Source organism: Delphinapterus leucas, chromosome 6 (assembly GCF_059928025.1).
Source record: "Delphinapterus leucas isolate spDelLeu-1000000601 "Yukka" chromosome 6, BTC_Dleu_Yukka2, whole genome shotgun sequence".
NCBI lineage: Eukaryota > Metazoa > Chordata > Mammalia > Artiodactyla > Monodontidae > Delphinapterus > Delphinapterus leucas.
This window is the reverse complement of record NC_143134.1, coordinates 89,783,701-89,804,310: the sequence shown is the minus strand read 5'-3', so window position 1 is coordinate 89,804,310 and position 20,610 is coordinate 89,783,701. Positions and strand designations below refer to the sequence as shown.

Genomic DNA, 20,610 nt, shown 5'->3' with positions numbered 1-20,610 from the left:
TCTGAGGCTCGGCTTCCTCACCTGTCAGTGACCAGGGCTATAGGAGAGCTGCATACCAGCAAATACATGGGCGCCCCCAGCACAGAGCCATGCTGCCTTCCCCAACCTGGCCACCCAGTGGCAGGACTGTCTGAGCTCTGAGGAAAGCCGGCCAAGGCTGGAAAAGCAGAGGGACAGCAGGGCCTGGTGTGGGGCCTGGCAAAGAGGCTGGTCCCTCTGGGGCGCACTGGAAGCCTGTGGCTCCCCCGCTCAGCCCTTAGTCTAAGGCTGTCCCAGTGCGTTTGCCCAAACATTCTGTGCAGGCGTCTCAGCCTCCTGCTGCCTCCACCCAGCAGGGCGGCAAGGCTGCCGTCCTCTCTGCTCTCAGGCCCCCAGCTCACGGGGGGCTATTATCATCCCCACCTCCAGGCCAAGTCCCTGGGAATGGGGCCAGGGACATGGCCCCTCCTCAGAAGCCCAGCAGCATGACACTTTCGTGCTTCCTCTCCATGCCTCTTCCCCCTCCAGCCTGGGGGAACTTTACCTAATCTTAGGAAGGGATGGAGGAGGGAAAGGCTGGCTTTTCTGGTCAGTGTCCCGTAGATCTACTGCTGATGGCATAAAGCTGGTGCCCAAAGGCCTCCTGAGTTTCAGGCTTTTTGGATGGGTGGTGAATTTCACAAAAACCAATGTTGGGTTTTTTTTTTCCCCTTGGTTTCTTGTATCACCCTTTCCTGAAGCATCACATATTGGAAGTACTGGGCACAAATATTCACATCAGTTTTTTGTTTGGACCACCTTAATCCTCATTTCTTTCTATGTAAGTAACAATAGGAGGGTGGGCAGGAAGGTAGCTTTTCTTTTTTCCCCCAATAATGGGATCATATGTATTTTCATTTTCACTTAGCAATATATACTCTTTCCACATAAACAAATATTTATAAATATCTTTCTACATAAACAAATATTTACAGAATAAATAATTCACATCAGTTAATACATCAGAAACATTATCCACCCCTCTTTCCCCACCCCATGCAAACACTGATTTCCTTCTTCAAGGGCTGAGTGGGTTGTGTAAAAATAGTCAGCCCTGCATGTGCCGTCGTGGCTTCCTCATATTTCTCCCAACTTGTTCCCCCCGCCTCCCTGAAGCCCCCTGGGGAGGAGGCGGGGTTGGGGGGCCACAGGGCTCCACCGCCACCTGCACAGAGCTGGAGCTCAGCTGATCCGCCTCGGTTTGGGGGGGAAGTTTCTGGGCTGTCTGTTTTGCTGTTCTTGATAAATCTAATCAAGTTCAAGTTCAATAAGGAATGAACTTAAAGAAGAGTCTTTCTCGGTGTGCAATTATAACTGCATCTATCTTTAGACTCATAATGAAAATATAGCATTAGGAAGAAGGAAAAGACATTGGTGGAAGATGTTCCCAGGAGCTGAATTGGTGGGGAGGGGGTTTACCCAGATTCGCAATAGTAGAGAAGACTGTAAACGGAAGTAAAGAATTCTAGGCAGCAGCCCTGCCCCGAACGCCGCCACCGTCCGCGCCCGCGTCTCCCTCAGCCGCTCGCCCGCTGGGCGAGGCGGGGATTCCGGTGCTGGGAGCCCAGTTAGAAGGAGTGATACATTTCCTCACCGCCCTCCTGTTCTGTTTGTGAACAACATGCGTTTTACAAGAAGTTAAGTGAAACTAAGGATCCAGTTGGTGGCCACTGAACAGAGCGAAGCCGTGTGGATGAAAGGATCCTGGTGCTGCAGCCAGCAGTCAGTGCTGTGCCTCTGACGTGGGAGAGCCAATTTCAGGACACTGGTCAACAAGAGACCTCCCAGCTCCACGTAATATCAAACGGTGAAAATCTCCCAGAGATCTCCACCTCAACACCAACACCCAGCTTCACTCAACGACCAGCAAGCTACAGTGCTGGACACCCTATGCCAAACGACTAACAAGACAGGAACACAACCCCACCCATTAGCAGAGAGGCTGCCTAAAATCATAATAAGTCCACAGACAACCCAAAACACACCACCAGACGTGGACCTGCCCACCAGAAAGACAAGATCTAGCCTCATCCACCAGAACACAGGAACTAGTCCCCTCCACCAGGAAGCCTACACAACCCACTGAACCAACTTTAGCCACTTGGGACAGACACCAAAAACAATGGGAACTACGAACCTGCAGCCTGCAAAAAGGAGACCCCAAACACAGTAAGATAAGCAAAATGGGAAGACAGAAAAACACACAGCAGATGAAGGAGCAAGATAAAAACCCACCAGACCTAACAAATGAAGAGGAAATAGGCAGTCTACCTGAAAAAGAATTCAGAATAATGATAGTAAAGATGATCCAAAATCTTGGAATTAGATTAGAGAAAATGCAAGAAACATTTAACAAGGACCTAGAAGAACTAAAGATGAAACAAACAACGATGAACAACACAATAAATGAAATTAAAAATACTCTAGAAGGGATCAATAGCAGAATAACTGAGGCAGAAGAACGGATAAGTGACCTGGAAGATAAAATAGTGGAAATAACTACTGCAGAGCAGAATAAAGAAAAAAGAACGAAAAGAACTGAGGACAGTCTCAGAGGCCTCTGGGACAACATTAAATGCACCAACATTTGAATTATAGGGGTTCCAGAAGAAGAAGAGAAAAAGGAAGGGACTGAGAAAATATTTGAAGAGATTATAGTTGAAAACTTCCCTAATATGGGAAAGGAAATAGTTAATCAAGTCCAGGAAGCACAGAGAGTCCCATACAGGATAAATCCAAGGAGAAACATGCCAAGACACATATTAATCAAACTGTCAAAAATTAAATACAAAGAAAACATATTAAAAGCAGCAAGGGAAAAACAACAAATAACACACAAGGGAATCCCCATAAGGTTAACAGCTGATCTTTCAGCAGAAACTCTGCAAGCCAGAAGGGGCTGGCAGGACATATTGAAAGTGATGAAGGAGAAAAACCTATAACCAAGATTACTCTACCCAGCAAGGATCTCATTCAGATTTGATGGAGAAATTAAAACCTTTACAGACAAGCAAAAGCTGAGAGAGTTCAGCACCACCAAACCAGCTTTACAACAAATGCTAAAGGATCTTCTCTAGGCAAGAAACACAAGAGAAGGAAAAGACCTATAATAACAAACCCAAAACAATTAAGAAAATGGGAATAGGAATGTATATATCGATAATTACCTTAAATGTAAATGGATTAAATACTCCCACCAAAAGACACAGACTGGCTCAATGCATACAAAAACAAGACCCATATGTATGCTGTCTACAAGAGACCCACTTCAGACCTAGAGACACATACAGACTGAAAGTGAGGGGATGGAAAAAGATATTCCATGCAAATGGAAACCACAAGAAAGCTGGAGTAGCAATTCTCATATCACACAAAATAGACTTTAAAATAAAGACTATTAGAAGAGACAAAGAAGGACACTACATAATGATCAAGGGATCGATCCAAGAAGAAGATATAACAATTGTAAATATTTATGCACCCAACATAGGAACCTCAATACATAAGGCAAATACTAACAGCCATAAAAGGGGAAATCGACAGTTAACACATTCATAGTAGGGGACTTTAACACCCCACTTTCACCAATGGACAGATCATCCAAAATGAAAATAAATAAGGACACACAAGCTTTAAATGACACATTAAACAAGATAGACTTAATTGATATTTATAGGACATTCCATCCAAAAACAACAGAATACACATTTTTCTCTAGTGCTCATGGAACATTCTCCAGGATAGATCATATCTTGGGTCACAAATCAAGCCTTGGTAAATTTAAGAAAATTGAAATTGTATCAAGTATCTTTTCCGACCACAATGCTATGAGACTAGATATCAATTACAGGAAAAGATCTGTAAAAAATACAAACACATGGAGGCTAAACAATACACTACTTAATAACGAAGTGATCACTGAAGAAATCAAAGAGGAAATCAAAAAATACCTAGAAACAAATGACAATGGAGACACGACGACCCAAAACCTATGGGATGCAGCAAAAGCAGTTCTAAGAGGGAAGTTTATAGCAATACAATCCTACCTTAAGAAACAAGGAACATCTCAAATAAACAACCTAACCTTGCACCTCAAGCAATTAGAGAAAGAAGAACAAAAAAACACCAAAGCTAGCAGAAGGAAAGAAATCATAAAAATCAGATCAGAAATAAATGAAAAAGAAATGAAGGAAACAATAGCAAAGATCAATAAAACTAAAAGCTGGTTCTTTGAGAAGATAAACAAAATAGATAAACCATTAGCCAGACTCATCAAGAAAAAAAGGGAGAAGACTCAAACCAATACAATTAGAAATGAAAAAGGAGAATTAACAACTGACACTGCAGAAATAAAAAAGATCATGAGAGATTACTACAAGTAACTCTATGCCAATAAAATGGACAATCTGGAAGAAATGGACAAATTCTTAGAAATGCACAACCTGCCAAGACTGAATCAGGAAGAAATAGAAAATATGAACAGACCAATCACAAGCACTGAAATTCAAACTGTGATTAAAAATCTTCCAACAAACAAAAGCCCAGGACCAGATGGCTTCACAGGCGAATTCTATCAAACATTTAGAGAAGAGCTAACACCTATCCTTCTCAAACTCTTCCAAAATATAGCAGAGGGAGGAACACTCCCAAATTCCTTCTACGACGCCACCATCACCTTGATACCAAAACCAGACAAGGATGTCACAAAGAAAGAAAACTACAGGCCAATATCACTGATGAACATAGATGCAAAAATCCTCAACAAAATACTAGCAAACAGAATCAAACAGCACATTAAAAGGATCATACATCATGATCAAGTGGGGTTTATTCCAGGAATGCAAGGATTCTTCAATATTCGCAAATCAGTCAGTGTGATACACCATATTAACAAATTGAAGGAGAAAAACCATATGGTTATCTCAATAGATGCAGAGAAAGCTTTTGACAAAATTCAACACCCATTTATGATAAAAACCCTGCAGAAAGTAGGCATAGAGGGAACTTTCCTCAACATAATAAAAGCCATATATGACAAACCCACAGCCAACATCGTCCTCAATGGTGAAAAACTGAAAGCATTTCCACTAAGATCAGGAACAAGACAAGGTTGCCCACTCTCACCACTTTTATTCAACATAATTTTGGAAGTTTTAGCCACAGCAATCAGAGAAGAAAAGAAAATAAAAGGAATCCAAATCAGAAAAGAAGAAGTAAAGCTGTCACTGTTTGCAGATGACATGATACTATATATAGAGAATCCTAAAGATGCTACCAGAAAACTACTAGAGCTAATCAATGAATTTGGTAAAGTAGCAGGATACAAAATTAATGCACAGAAATCTCTGGCATTCCTATACACTAATGATGAAAAATCTGAAAGTGAAATCAAGAAAACACTCCCATTTACCACTGCAACAAAAAGAATAAAATATCTAGGAATAAACCTACCTAAGGAGACAAAAGACATGTATGCAGAAAATTATAAGACACTGATGAAAGAAATTAAAGATGATACAAATAGATGGAGAGATATACCATATTCTTGAATTGGAAGAATCAACATTGTGAAAATGACTCTACTACCCAAAGCAATCTACAGATTCAATGCAATCCCTGTCAAACTACCACTGGCATTTTTCACAGAACTAGAACAAAAAGTTTCACAATTTGTATGGAAACACAAAAGACTCCGAATAGCCAAAGCAATCTTGAGAACGAAAAACGGAGCTGAAGGAATCAGGCTCCCTGACTTCAGACTATACTACAAAGCTACAGTAATCAAGACAGTATGGTACTGGCACAAAAACAGAAAGATAGATCAATGGAACAGGATAGAAAGCCCAGAGATAAACCCATGCACATATGTCACCTTATCTTTGATAAAGGAGGCAGGAATGTACAGTGGAGAAAGGACAGCCTCTTCAATAAGTGGTGCTGGGAAAACTGGACAGGTACATGTAAAAGTATGAGATTAGATCACTCCCTAACACCATAGACAAAAATAAGCTCAAAATGGATTAAAGACCTAAATGTAAGGCCAGAAACTATCAAATTCTTAGAGGAAATCATAGGCAGGACACTGTATGACATAAATCACAGCAAGGTCCTTTTTGACCCACCTCCTACAGAAATGGAAATAAAAACAAAAATAAACAAATGGGACCTAATGAAACTTCAAAGCTTTTGCACAGCAAAGGAAACCATAAACAAGACCAAAAGACAACCCTCAGAATGGGAGAAAATATTTGCAAATGAAGCAACTGACAAAGGATTAATCTCCAAAATTTACAAGCAGCTCATGCAGCTCAATAACAAAAACACAAACAACCCAATCCAAAAATGGGCAGAAGACCTAAATAGACATTTCTCCAAAGAAGATATACAGACTGCCAACAAACACATGAAAGATGCTCAACATCATTAATCCTTAGAGAAACGCAAATCAAAACTACAATGAGGGCTTCCCTGGTGGCGCAGTGGTTGAGAGTCCGCCTGCCGATGCAGGGGACGTGGGTTCGTGCCCCGGTCCGGGAAGATCCCACATGCCGCGGAGCGGCTAGGCCCGTGAGCCATGGCCGCTGAGCCTGCGCGTCCGGAGCCTGTGCTCCGCAACTGGAGAGGCCACAACAGTGAGAGGCCCACATAACACACAAAAAAAGCAAAAAACAAAAAAAAAACTACAATGAGATATCATCTCACACCAGTCAGAATGGCCATCATCAAAATATCTAGAAACAATAAATGCCGGAGAGGATGTGGAGAAAAGGGAACACTCTTGCACTGCTGGTGGGAATGTGAATTGGTACAGCCACTATGGAGAACAGTATGGAGGTTCCTTAAAAAACTACAAATAGAACTACCATACGACCCAGCAATCCCACTACTGGGCATATACCCTGAGAAAACCATAATTCAAAAAGAGTCATGTACCAAAATGTTCATTGCAGCTCTATTTACAATAGCCCGGAGATGGAAACAACCTAAGTGTCCATCGACAGATGAATGGATAAAGAAGATGTGGCACATATATACAATGGAATATTACTCAGCCATAAAAAGAAACGAAATTGAGCTATTTGTAATGAGGCGGATGGACCTAGAGTCTGTCATATAGAGTGACGTAAGTCAGAAAGAGAAAAACAAATACCGTATGCTAACACATATATATGGAATTTAAGGAAAAAAATGTCATGAAGAACCTAGGGGTAAGACAGGAATAAAGACACAGACCTACTAGAGAATGGACTTGAGGATATGGGGAGGGGGAAGGGTAAGCTGTGACAAAGTGAGAGAGTGGCATGGACATATATACACTACCAAATAAATAGATAGCTAGTGGGAAGCAGCCGCATAGCACAGGGAGATCAGCTCGGTGCTTTGTGACCACCTAGAGGGGTGGGATAGGGAGGATGGGAGGGAGGGAGACGCTAGAGATATGGGAACATATGTATAACTGATTCACTTTGTTATAAAGCGGAAACTAACACACCATTGTAAAGCAATTATACTCCAAAAAAGATGTAAAAAAAATTTTTTTAAACCCATAGAATTAAATAAAATATCTATAAAAGTAGAAGTAAAAAAATAAAATTAAATAAAAGTATAAAAAAAAAAAGAATTCTAGTCCAATGCAGGAGTATGATGTCTCCAAAAAGCAATGAGACTTGCAGGTCCACGTGGCTCTATGAAGAGCTAAACAAGATGCACCAAATAGTGGCAAGTGAGAAAATGGACTCAGAATAACCTGCACACGCTGACCGTTGTGGGCAACATCGGATATCAGAAGGTCTGACGAGGGATGGGTCTGGCTGGGTGTGCTGCCTGGAGAGCCAAGTGAACAGCATCATAGCTTCCTTAAACCTGATATCATGGCTTGACTGGGCAGTGGTTGAGGTCAGCAGGGTGGGTGGATGAAAGAGACAATTCAGGAGGACCCAAGGTCCATGTGTCTTGGGGAGGCAGAGAGGCCTTTCAGACAGGTTTCCCACGAGGGTTGGTGTGGCAAAGGGCCTGCTGGGGAAGAAGTAAGCGCTCCATTGCTGCAGGTGTGGGAGTGCATGCCCAACAAAAACACCTTGGGATGTTTCCCATTTCTGTGATGTTTTGGGATTCAGTCCTCCAGCTCCTGAAGCCCCTGGTTGTGAGCTATCTGCTCCTGAACACATGAGAAGGCTTGAACAAGCTCCTCCTGAATAAGCCTTCAGAATTCAGTCCCTGTTCCCTCTGCCTGGTAGGGGTGAACCTCCACCTAGCAGCACAGGGAATACCCAGGAAGCAGGGCTTGGCTGCTTAGCTGGTTCCCCTATAGAAAACCTGGCTCTAGACCTAGGCCACTCTGGGTGACCAGGACAGAATCACAGAACATCTGAGCTGGAGCAGTCCGTACTTCTAACCTTGCTGCTCCCCATACAGAGGATCCTGAGGCCCAGAGCGGGGATGACTTGCCTGGGGACACACAGCTAGTCTGGAACTCAGGTCTCCTGCCTCTGTTCTGGGCCTTTCTCTGCACCAGTTGCTTTTCTAGCACCTGGCAGTCGTCAGGAGGTGCTTCCTTCTTAGTTCAAAGCAGAAAGAAGCGGCTGCAGGGCAGGGGATCAGAGGGCAGACCAGGCCAATGGTCCCACATGGCCCACGGGGTTAGAGGTGCCCCATGAGCAGCTCGGCTGGGGCATCCCTCTGCTGCATGGAGAACATGCTGATAGGCCTACCCCGTCACTGCCTCCTTGTTTCTTGTATGGGATAAACTGTTTGGCCTTTGGACAAGATTATTTTTGCACAAAACAGGATTGTTATCACTTAATTGAAAATAATTATCCAATGCAAATTGAGTTCAACTTGTCTAGCTGAAAATAAAAAGTGAATATTTTGGGTGGTTTCACTGCTGCAAAGGCAGGTATTTAGCCCTGGGAAATCTCAGGGCCTCTCTTGAATGGCCCCCATGGCCGGGAAGACTAATTCACCCCTTTGTCCAAATCAGGGCTTGTTCGAATGTGTCTGTAATGGAGGAGGTGTTCTGACAGAGACGGAGGCCCGTGGGTCGCTGAGTGTGGTAGGGATGCATGTAATCCCGCTCAGTGGTTCAGCCCCTGAGGGGCTTATCCTGAGAAACACAGGCCCCGGTCTCCTTCAGAAACAGAAAAAGAAAGGGTCAGGGGCAAGGAGAGGGAGCTGATGACGTAAGTCTAATGTGGGAGGTCACTTCCTGTCCTTTTCCCCTGTGTCCTCCAGCCCAGGCACTGCACCTTCAAACACCCAGAAACCTGAGCCCAATATCCGAGCCCTCTGAGACTCCCTGTCAGTCTCGCCCACATGCCCAGTTGACCACCAGCTCCATCTGCTTGCTTACGTATTCCTTGGCTTTGTTCACTTCCTCCCATCCTCACTGTATCAGTTACCACTGTTGCCGCAATGCTGCCTAACAAACAGCCACAAATTCTCAGTGGCCTACAGTAATAGGTAGTTCTTTCTCATGGTTCTGCAGCTCCACTGACCTAAGCTGGTCTGGTCCATGAGTCCACAAGTGGGAGGGGTGGCTCTGCTCCATGTGTCTCCCATCCTCCAGGATCAGCGGGCTAGCTGGGCACATCCTTCTCCTGGTGATGGAAGATGCACAACATGGCAGGTGGAAACATGGGAGGCCTCTTAAGGTCAAGTCTCAGAACTGGTATCCTGTCACTCCTGCCCTATTCCATTGACCAAAGTAAGTTACAAGACTAAGCCCAAAAAAGTCTAGGGCTAGGAGAGTACACTCCTGCCATGATGAGGCTGAGGCCAGAGTGTGGTTGAGGGAGGGTGAAGGCTACTAATCTAGTTCTGACCCTCCCACTAGAATCTCCCCTTCTGGTTTCACCCCCTCTAGTCTGTTCACCACAGAGTAGTTGCTCCTTCTACAATGCAAACCTGACTATGTCACTTTTCAGCTTAGAATCCTGAAAAATCCTTCCCTCTTCTTTTCTGAGAATAATTGAAATTCAATTGAAAAATTTCTGTCTTTAACACTATCCTAAGTGTCCTATGAAATACGTCAACTGCACAACTGTCATGGTGGCCCTTCAGACTGAGCTGCCTGGGCTCTCTTCCCTTCCAGGGGCAGCCTGGCTGTTCACGCTTGCGTATGGCAGTGCAGAAACACGACGCAGCGGTACATGGGAGCAGCAGTACAGCAGCTGCAGGATGGGGCACCCTTTATGTGTGGTTGCACAGGAAGGCCACAGTACAGCGCCAAGCTCAGGGGAGGGACTGTTATTCTCTTCCAAATCCCAAGCACGAATCCACCCAGAGGTAAATTTTCCCACAAAATCCACCTGTGCTCAGTGAAGCTGTACAGACAAGTACTACTCAGGATGAGACCTGCAGACAAGCACTGGTCTGAGAACTCTTGGTTAAATGTCCATGAAGGAATAAGGAGTTTGCACCAGAATGTACATCACTGTGTCACTAGGCTCACAGTTTAGTTCAGCTGACTTTTTCATAGCAAGACTCTCTCAATGAAGGAAGCAGTGATTGACTCTCTGGTGTAAGCTCCTTATCTCGTGTGGACTGGTAAATTAATAATTTGTGGCTCAGCCACTTTGAGATTGCTCAGCTCTCCTTTGCTTCTGGACACATGGACCTGAGGTGCCGAAGCAACACTGAATGGCACCCCAGAGTAAAATTATAAGACACTGGGCAAAAGCTAGTAGTTAAAAAATTAATACAGTGCTGTAATAAAAAAGGGAAGCTACTTCAATATAACAACAGATGGTTGCCTAAATAAATTACCTATGCTCCCTTAATGAAGTCAACTGCACTCATAATAGTTTGGGGACTTTATAACAGGATGGCAAAGGCTGAAGGTATAACAGTAAGTTTTTTCAAAAAGCATGACACAAAATGGTGTGAGCAGTCCGCTATGTAATGTGTAGATTAGGTAAATGTGCACACATTCATGTAGCCTGAAGGAACTGCGTGAAAATAGGCAGAGTGCATATGTTAGCATGGTGTGATTATACCCATTTCTTCTTTCTTTTTGAAACTTCTGAAACATAGTTCTGTTACTTCATAATGAAAAAAAAATTTACACTTATTGATAAAATATTTCCAAGACCCCTTCTGTTGGTATCTTCTATTTCATTGTCTCCTTGGTTCCCAATATTAAAACATTAAAAAACTGTTAATTCAGAAACATAAAACTCAGAATTTCTGATCACTCAGACTGGATTCTCATTTGTCCGTTCGTTCATTCATTCATTCATTCATCATTCATTCAAAAAACATTTCCTGAGGACTCACGAGCGCCCTTCAGCATTGTGATGCGACAGCATCATGTCCCTGCCTCTGGGACGGCTGGCCAGGGCTCACCCTTGCACTCTCCGTGATTCACTTAACAAACATTTGCCCACTTTGCCCTGTGCCCTGGCCTGGGCTAGCACTGGGGGACAGAGGCATGTCCAGCCAGGGGAGAAGACAGATCAAACCCAGGAAACGTCTCTTCTTCAGAAACGTCAGTTAAAAGCTTGAAAACCTAATACATGCTCATAATAAATTCAAACAATATGAAACCAAATCTTCCTAGATATAAGCAAGAGGAATAGTTTCGTATGTATCCTTCAGATTTCTTTCTATGAATATATAAAGACATATTTCTTATATATATAAAGAATGCACACATTCCCAAACATCTATATTCATGTCTACATAAACAGTAGTCTTATTTTCATTTTTTCCAAAAATGGATCTTAGAACGTGTTCAGTTCTGCAGCTTCAACGCTTATTGTTCTGAAACAAAGCATACAAATGTGCAAAGTGTTGGGCGACCACATAGGATGAGTGACTGGTGCCAGGACGCGGTGGCCCTGGTGGTGGCCGTGAATGTGAGATCTTCACAGCAATCCCGAGAGGTCTGCCCGCCCTGAAGCCTGAGCTCTCTGCTGTCCGCTTGCCCAGCCAGGCTTCACTGAGCTGGCCGCTGAACATGGTAGGATTTTGCTGGACGGAGAGGCGGGAGGAAGAAATGACGGGGAAAGAACGGCAGTGGTGAAGGCCTAGAGCTGGATGATGAGGGTGGCCCCTCCGTGGTGTAGACCCTCATCAAACAACTGTGAGCAGATGCACAGACCAAGGTCCTCATCTACGGCTCATCTTTTTCTCTGTCTTCCTTCCAAAGCCCCCTAACCCAGTGGTCCCAAACTTGTCCCTCCAGCATCAGAAACCAGGGGGTGGCCTTGTTGGGAAAAGAGGGCTGGTTTGCATTGCTGGTTATTGGGGTCTCAGCTCATTACAAGAGCAAATGTACTTAAACATCAGGAAAGAGCTGCATTTACAAAGCCCATGTTGTTTACACAGTGAGGAGAAATTAATTCATGACAAGGTAGAAAGTGGGGTTTGGGGGGCTCCACTGTCCTCTGACTGCTAAACGTTGGCTGGTGGGCAAGCCTGGCATGTGCTCACTTCCACTTTGACAGCTGGTCTTACAAAATGGGGACCTTTCATCGTGAGAATTCACCTAATGCTAATTTGGATAATTAAAAAAAAAACAAAACCAAGCAAAATACCCAACAGAAATTCAGAAGGAACTGCTGCTGATCTATACAAATACACCAGGCACATTTCTACATTATATTTGGGTCACACCCCTGAAATGACTGGCTCAGGGTCTCTCTAGGTGACAGGGGGCAGGGTCTCTTCTGTGGTCCTCCTGGTCAGGGCTGCTCTGAAGTGAGCAGGCCAAGCCTGGGACACCTGCCAGGTCCCTTACGTGTTTGGTTCACATCACTTAACCCACCCACCTTCCCCTTCCTTGTCAACTCTCTACCCTTTTCTGGGCCTCAGTGTTGTCCTCTGTAAATCGGGGTAAGGGGGACATAAAAGGTCATACAAAATAAAATAGAACGAGGAGGGGAATCTCTAAGAATTCTTTCCAATCTGATCTTATAAAAACAAACAAGGAGAAAACAGATCAGCCAAGAACACCAGAGCCAGCCTGGGTTCAAGGCCACAACCCAAGACCTTGTCCTGAGATCTTCTTGCCCCATCCCCCGGTGTCTATCTTCTTTGGTTCCCGAACTTTAAGTTCCCTATCAGTTCCCTCCTCCCCTCCTCACACACACAGACCCACAGAGCCTAGCCCTCCATCTGTGCCTGGCCCACCCATCTGTATCCCCAAAGTACAATGACTTGGGACCTCGGCCACATCACCTGGACCCTTGACTCCACCTCTGCATACCCCCGTTCTCCCCTGCACCCCACAGCTAGCACTGCCGCCTGACCTGCCTCCCCCCACCCCGCTCTGAGATCATTGACAACACAGATCACTCGACCTGCCATGCTAGGATCCTTCCTGGAATCAGCACAACAGATAGCTCCATCTGCAGACCTGTCCTGTCCCTCGTCCTTTCCCAGCACCCTCCATGCCCCAGCCCCACCTTCCCACCTGAAATCATCCCCCACTGGCCTCTGAGCCTGTGAACGAGAATTTCTGAGACATTCTAACTCCACCATTCGTTCTTTGAGCCTTTGAGCCTTAGTGCAGGAGCCACCTCTCAGGGGAAGCCTTCCCTGATTCCATCCACACTTCCAACCCGAGTCAAACTGACCCTTCTGCCCCACTCTTGCAGATCCACAGACTCTGTATCAGTCACCTGTGTACCTATGATATTAACTTCCAGCCTTTTTCCACTGCACCTCAAAATACTTTTAAAAACTGACGTATAACTTACATAAAGTGCAGTTACATCTCAACACATTTTTTCATATGCATACACCTGTGTATGGGTTTGGGATAGAGATGGGTAGGTAGAGGTACAAGCTGGAAAGCTAGAAGGCTCTCTGTGGGTCTGTGTGTGTTGGGGAGGGGGTGCTACCTGTAGGTAACTTAGATGCTGGAGGCCAAAGAAAGGAGACACGTGGCCAGCAGCCTGGGATGGAGTCAAGAGATCTCAGGATTAGATTCTTGATCAGGATCAAGGTCAATGAATTTTCACATAGGTGAGAGATCATGCTGAATGTGCAACTTTAAAAATCTTAATAACTTAATGGCTTCTTCTTGCTCAGTTGAATTGATTGCTATCATTTACTTCTTCATTCTCCCACTGTCAAACATTGCCAATAACTACAACTATAAAGAATACTCTGTGGACATCTTAGCTGATAATTCTTTAAGGCCATTCCTGGTTAATCTATAGGGTAGGGTCCTAGAAGTGGAGATACTGGGCCAGAGGAATAACCCTTGTAAGGCTCTTTACACATATGGCCAAAGAGCTACATGGAATGTATTAGTCTATTTGGGCTGCCATAACAAAATGCCACAGACTGGGTGGCTTAAAACAGCAGAAATTAATTTTCTCACAGTTCTGGAGGACGGAAGTCCAAGATCAAGTTGCTGGCAGGGTTGGATTCCTCTGAGGCCTCTTTCCTTGGCTTGTAGACGGTGGCCCTCTTGCTGCCTCTTCACAGGGTCATCCCTCTGTGCATGTGCCCCTTGGTGTTTTGTCGGTCCTAATTTCCTTTTTTTTATAAGGACACCAGTCATATTGGATTAAGGCCCATCCTAATGGCCTCATTTTAACCTAATTACTTCTATAAAGGCTGTATCTACAGACACAGTCACATTCTGAGGTACTAGGGGTTAGGGCTTCAGCATTTGGGGGGGGGCACAGTTCATCACATAACAGAATTCTTCCTCAGAGGTTGGAAATGTCCTCTGGTGTCCCGTGGCTTGGTTGTGGCCCTCTCGTTTCCTTCCAAAGCGAGATGTATTTTAGTGTGAAGCCCTCTCCATGTCTCTCAGCCTTACCCGTTTCCCTTTCTTCAAGTCTCTCATCCCATCACTGTCCACAGCTGTCAATCAATCTAAAGCAGAGATTCTCAGCCTCTGATGCACACTGGAATCTGAGAGCTTAAAAAACTATCCTGGTGTCTGGGTTCCAACCCAGCAGATTCGGATGTTGTCGGTCTGGGGGTACAGCCTGGATGTGTGGAACTTTAAAGCTCTTCATGTTGCTCAGTGTTTTGCCAAGGTGAGAACTTCCAGTCTCTGGTCTCTCTTCTTTGCTTTTGCAAAGTATGAGACAGGGCACAGGGGCTGTTTAATTACCATCTTTCAAAGTTAATTGAAGCTCCACATTCTGAAGTCTGTTTTTAACTCCCCTAAACAAGTTCATTTTAAAGCGTGGTGGTAATTTGGCTCTTTTTTAAAAATTAAGTCCTTAAAGTAAACATTAAAAGACAAAATGGAAAACCACTGGGCATAGAAAATCCACCCTGGATTTAATAGAGTCTCTTAAGTCATGGACTGGAGTGAGACTCTTGCCGCTCAATGCAGGTGGGGGAGCTTGCTATACATCGTGGTCCTTGAGGCTTATGTTCTGTGTAAGCTTTTAAAGGAAGAGGATAACAGCTCATTTTCATGAGAGCCCTGCTTCTGTGGTGGGGTGATTAGAAAACTGTTAAGTTTGGGCTCCTCTAAGTTTCACACCCCAACTCTCAATGTTTGAAACAAAGTTTTAAAAGATTCTACCCAGGGGTGAATCTCACAGACACAGTGAACTAAAGAAGCCGGAGACAAAAGAGTCCATATTGGATGATTCCATTTATACAAGGTTGAAGTACAGGTGAAACTAATCGACAGTGACAGGAATCAGACCTTGATTGCCTCTGATGTGTGTGTTTGTTGGAGAAGAGTCAGACCCTGAACACTCTTCCGAAGCCTTGGTGATGGACAGATGGGCACACGGCTCAGCCGGTTTGGGCGAAGACGTCTGTGATACTGGCTCCCCTTCAAACCATGGCTTTCGCAAGTGGCGCAGGGTCCAGCATTGGCAGGACGGAGTCACAGCCCCAGCCCCAGGCCCGGGTGCAGTCTGGCCTCCGCTTGCTTGCTCTGCTCCTCCAAGCTGCTCCTCTACCCTCAGCTCTACCCTCAGCTCTACACAGGATGCCAGCTGTGCTCTTTCTGTCCTGCACCTTTGTACACGCTGTCCCTCCTGCCTGAGATGACCCTCCCAATCTTGTTCCCCTGGGATCTGGTCATCCTTCATATCACAGCAGGGAAGTCATTCTTCTGCCTCCAGGCATGGCATTAATCACTCCTTTTACTTGTCACTATTTGTTTTTGCCATTAGACTGGTGCTCTTTTAGGGACAGTACTGTCCCTATTTTCAATGCTGGGCATGATGACGGGCGCCGAGTAGAGGCTTTAAACGGTGTTTGTCATTGAACTGTGTTAGTTTAGAATGGGAAGCGGAGAGCTGTAGACAAATGTCTTTTGTTAAAGCTATCTATCTACTCATAACAATATTTGAAACCAGATGGAGAAACGTGATTCAACCGACTCTGGGTGGGTGGGGATCTGTGGGCACAGGCATGGCCCGTCCCTAGCTCCAGAGTGGGCAGCAGAATGGCTCTGCAAAACAGAGGGACAAAAATTTGACACTGGGGTGGGACAGTGCTGGAGGAATGGAGGGAAGAGATGGCGAGAAGGCAGAGAGAATGGGTAGAAGGAACTGCAAGGACAGTGGGAACAATGCGTTGTGTCACGTGACACCTCCCTGCAGCCCTGAAATCTTCACTGCAGTTCCCCAAACTCACAAAATGTTTAACGGGAGTGTATTTGTGAGTGTGTGACACAAGTGTGTGCATGCGTGTGTGAATATGTATATATGTGTAAGAGCATGTGTGTGTGTCAGCGTGCATGTCTAGGTATGTAGGAGTGTGGCTAGCGTGTACATGTGTGGGTGTATGTATATGTGAGCATGTGTGAATGTGTGCATATGAGTGGGAATACGTGTGTAAGTGTGTGCCTGTGGGTGCGTGTGAACATGTGGGAGTGTGTATGTGGGCAAGTATGTGCATGTGTGCATGTGTTTGTGGGCTGAGAAAGGTTGTGGGTTTCCTGCCTGGATTGCTTCAGGAGTGATGCTGAGGCACCATGAGGCAGTCAGCTTTGCATCTCTCAGCAATCATGGTAAGCACAGAGCATGGCACTGGAGCCAAATCTGTGAGGGGCCAATAGCCCCCAGCTGAGATCTGAGTCACACATTTAATGAGTCACTAGTTTCATCAAGAAAGCCAGTCTTGGTTGCTGGGCAGTGCCTGCCTGGAACTCTATGCTGAAGAGTGAAGCCTTCTGAGACTCCAAGGGAAAGGAGATCATGATTGATTAGCAATGTCTGCCCTGGCTCTGACGGGCACGGTGGCAGCCTGCATCCTGGCCTCTAATGGGCGCCAACCGAAGTGCTTGGCTTTTGGGATACAAAGATGAACCTGACATAGTACCTGCCCTCGAGGGGCTCCCAGTCTTCTGTGGGAGACTGAGAAAGTAAATAGACAATTGAAAGTACAATAGATGTAGGCTAGGTGAGGAGGTTGAGAGGCACAGCTGAGACATTGATGTTTCCTGGAGCAGAAGGGGAGGTTTCCTCATGGAATATCTGACCAGGCTGACAGGGTTGAAGAAGCAAAGGAAGGAGGGCATTAACAGCAGTAGACACAGGATAAGCAAATTCTTGCAGGAATGAAAATGTGGGGGTACCTGGGGGCAGAACAAAGGGGTGTGGCAGGAGATGGGGAGGGCAGGGAGTCCGGAGCTGACCTGGGCGGGGGGCTGAGTGCTGTTGCCCGGGAGGTCGTCCCTAACAGAGTTGCCTAAGCCAGGTACAGAGGAGGCCCACTCTCAGCCCAGAGGACAGCTCCACATGGAGCCTGGGCATCCCAACACATCCCTCCCTGACCGAGGGAAGCCTTCTCTGTTCCCATTTTCCCGGCTGCAGACCATGGGAACCAAGCCCCATGGATCCTGGTGTATATGCTGTGAGCTGCTGCAGGCGTGGGACAAAAAGCCACAGATAATTTGCATCGGATGGAGAGCACATTTTCAGTTTCCCTGTCTCACAAATTGCAAATTTCACTTTCACAGCCCTTCTTTCCCCCATCACAATCACCCTGGTTTCTCCACAGCTCCTCAGAAGTCTGTTGTCACAGAGACACCCCAGGTTTCCTCTGTGGTGTTTCTGCCTCACCAGCCTCCAGGGCTCCAAAGAGCTCAACACCTGGTCTTTGACGTCCCCTTCTCCAAACCTCCTCCAAACGCTGGCCCCATGGCCCATTCTGGCTCATGGAGAGAGTCCCACACTGGGAGGCAGGCGCCTGGACTCCAGTCCTGGCTCTGCCCCTAACTCAGTGCAGGATATGAAGCTCTTTATGGGCCTCAGTTTCCCCATATGTACCATACAGGTTTCTAGATTCGATAATTTCTGAAGGTCCTCCAGCTTGTAGAATGGTGGCTTTCTGATTTGACAGTTTCTTTGTCATGGAAACCCCGAGATGATCTTTTATAGCAAGTGCTGGGACTTGTGTTGGCCCCTGATGGTCCAGGAACTTGAGGTCTTTGAGGTATCTACCCCGTGTTCCCTGGATCTACTGCTGCTTCCCCCTTCCTTTCTAATTTTTTCCCTGTCCTCTGGGTCTAGTTCCTGTATCTTCATGTTCATTTGTTCCCTGACTCCTGGTAATGACTCTGTGGGGCAGTGTGACTTAGGAGGTGCTCAGTTCGCTGTACTAAAAGAGCTCCTGTCTGGGAGGGAGGTAGGTCTCTTCTCCCTCCTGCCCTCTTGCTCCATGCCACAGCCCAGCTCATGGCTATGCCCAGAGCTTCTTGCAAACAGCTGCCTGGAGGGAACAACATTGTTGAGATTCAATATTTAAACACGAAACACATTTTTTCACTCACTCCTAACATGTTGACGTTTTCAGAGATGCTTTCTGTTTTCTGTTGACAAAGTGTGGCAGAGGGAGACAGAAGGGGCTGAGGGAGAGGGCCCCAAAGCCTAGGGCTGGCTCTTCCTCTGACTTGAGGAATGACCATGGGCAAGCCTTTTCCCTGTGCTGGCCTCGGTTTCCCCATCTGTAAAGTGGGGGTGAAGTCGGGTGGGCCAGAGTAAACTAGACAATCTTTCAGGCCTTTGCAGCTCTGACATCCACCAGAACTTCAAGAATCCTGCCGTGGCCAATATCTCCCCATCCCTTGCGAGATGGTGCTGCATGCATAGCCTGGCTTGCTGATGGTAAGGGAAGGCCCATGAGAAGACAAGAACCCCCTGGAGCATAGACAGGCAGGCTTCAGAGGTCAGGCCTGTGGTGGGTTGGCAGGGGAATCCAGAGTGACCCAGGAGGGCAATGTTAATTGAGGCAATGAAACCAGAAAACTCCCCTGAGCAGCTAAGCGCAAGAGGGTTGCCATGCAAATCACCAGGAAGAAATGATTAACTGGGTGTAGGCACAGAAGAGAAGTGGTTGGTGACCCATGACTTGTCCAGGACGATGGTGGATCCCCTGGGCCCCCCGAGGCTCCATGCGGGTAGGCGTGGAGGATGAGGTGGGGTGTGAAAGGAGGCTGAGGCGGGGTGTGAAAGGAGGCTGAGGCAGAGGCGAGTTTGACAAGCTCTCCTCCCAGAAAGATTAACCAGGCGAAGCTGGCTGGGGAGAGGAGGCTGGTGGAGGAAGGGTGAGAAAGGCATGCAGATGGTTTCCATTTCGGGGAGGTTCCAACCTCTGATGCCTCACTTCGGGGTAGGGGAGGGGTGTGGAGAGGAGGAAGAAGCAGGGACTTTTCTGAGCAACATTTATAGTATCTAGGGTTATCAGAATTCATAGACCCTCTGCAGGGGCTCCCTCCTGGTGCCTGGTCCCACTCTCAGGGGATGTTTGAATCTCCTCTGGTTGCTCACCTCCAGGGACCTCGAGCCCACTGCATCCCAGGTGGTCTGTCCCACTGTTGGAAACTCCAGTCAGGAAGGGCTTCTTGGCACCAAGTCAAAGTCTGCATCTCTGGCTGCATCAGCGTTTGGCACAATATACCCCATAGAGGTTTGGCTTTGTTCTGGTCTGCGGAGACTTTTACCTAGGAAGCAGGAATAAATAATGTAAAATGATTACCAAGGTACAGAAGTTATCTGGCAGGCCTGGTACCATGTTCTAGGGATTAGGGTTTTGCCAAGTTTCTGCCTCAGTTTCCCTCTTTGAGATAAAGACCACTGTGCTGGTTAATTCTGTATACCTACTTGGCTAGGTAACGGCACCCAGCTGTTTGGTCAAATACTAGTCTACATGTTGCAGGGGAGGTGGTCTGTAGATGTAATTAACATCTACAACAAATTGACTGCCAGTAAAGGACATTCCCCTCCACAGTGTGGGGAGGCCTCATGCTATTAGCTGATAGACCTACAGGGTAAAAACTGAGGTTTCCTGAAGAAGGAGGGATTCTGCTTCAAAACTGTAAGACAGAAGTCCTGCCTGAGTTTCCAGCCTGCTGGCTGCCCTACACATTCTGGACTTGCCATCCCCAACAGCTGTGTGGGCTTAAATACATCTTTTTCTTTCTGTATACATATCCTACTGGTTTTGTTTCTCTGGAGAACCCTGACTGATGCCACCAAGCACCACCCTCTGTGCAAAGGCAGATAAAGAACACTTAAGTCCTTAGAAGAGCAATGTCCAAAAGGACTAATATATATTTTTTAATTTTTAAAATTTTTATTATAAATTTATTTATTTTTGGCTGCGTTGGGTCTTCGTTGCTGCACGCGGGCTTTCTCTGGTGGCTGCGAGCAGGGG

General features: G+C 46.0%; 1 protein-coding gene across 3 annotated transcripts in view; it reads right to left on the bottom strand.

Annotated features, from left to right (window-relative positions):
* Window positions 1–19,826, bottom strand: part of GRHPR (glyoxylate and hydroxypyruvate reductase) — an 82,824-nt gene extending 62,998 nt beyond the window's left edge. For all 3 annotated transcript variants that reach the window (XM_089913419.1, XM_089913416.1, XM_089913418.1), the window contains exon 1: window positions 19,725–19,826. The gene's annotated coding sequence lies outside the window, so the exon portion shown is untranslated. The remainder of the gene's footprint in view (window positions 1–19,724) is intronic.
* Window positions 19,827–20,610: the final 784 nt, after the last annotated feature.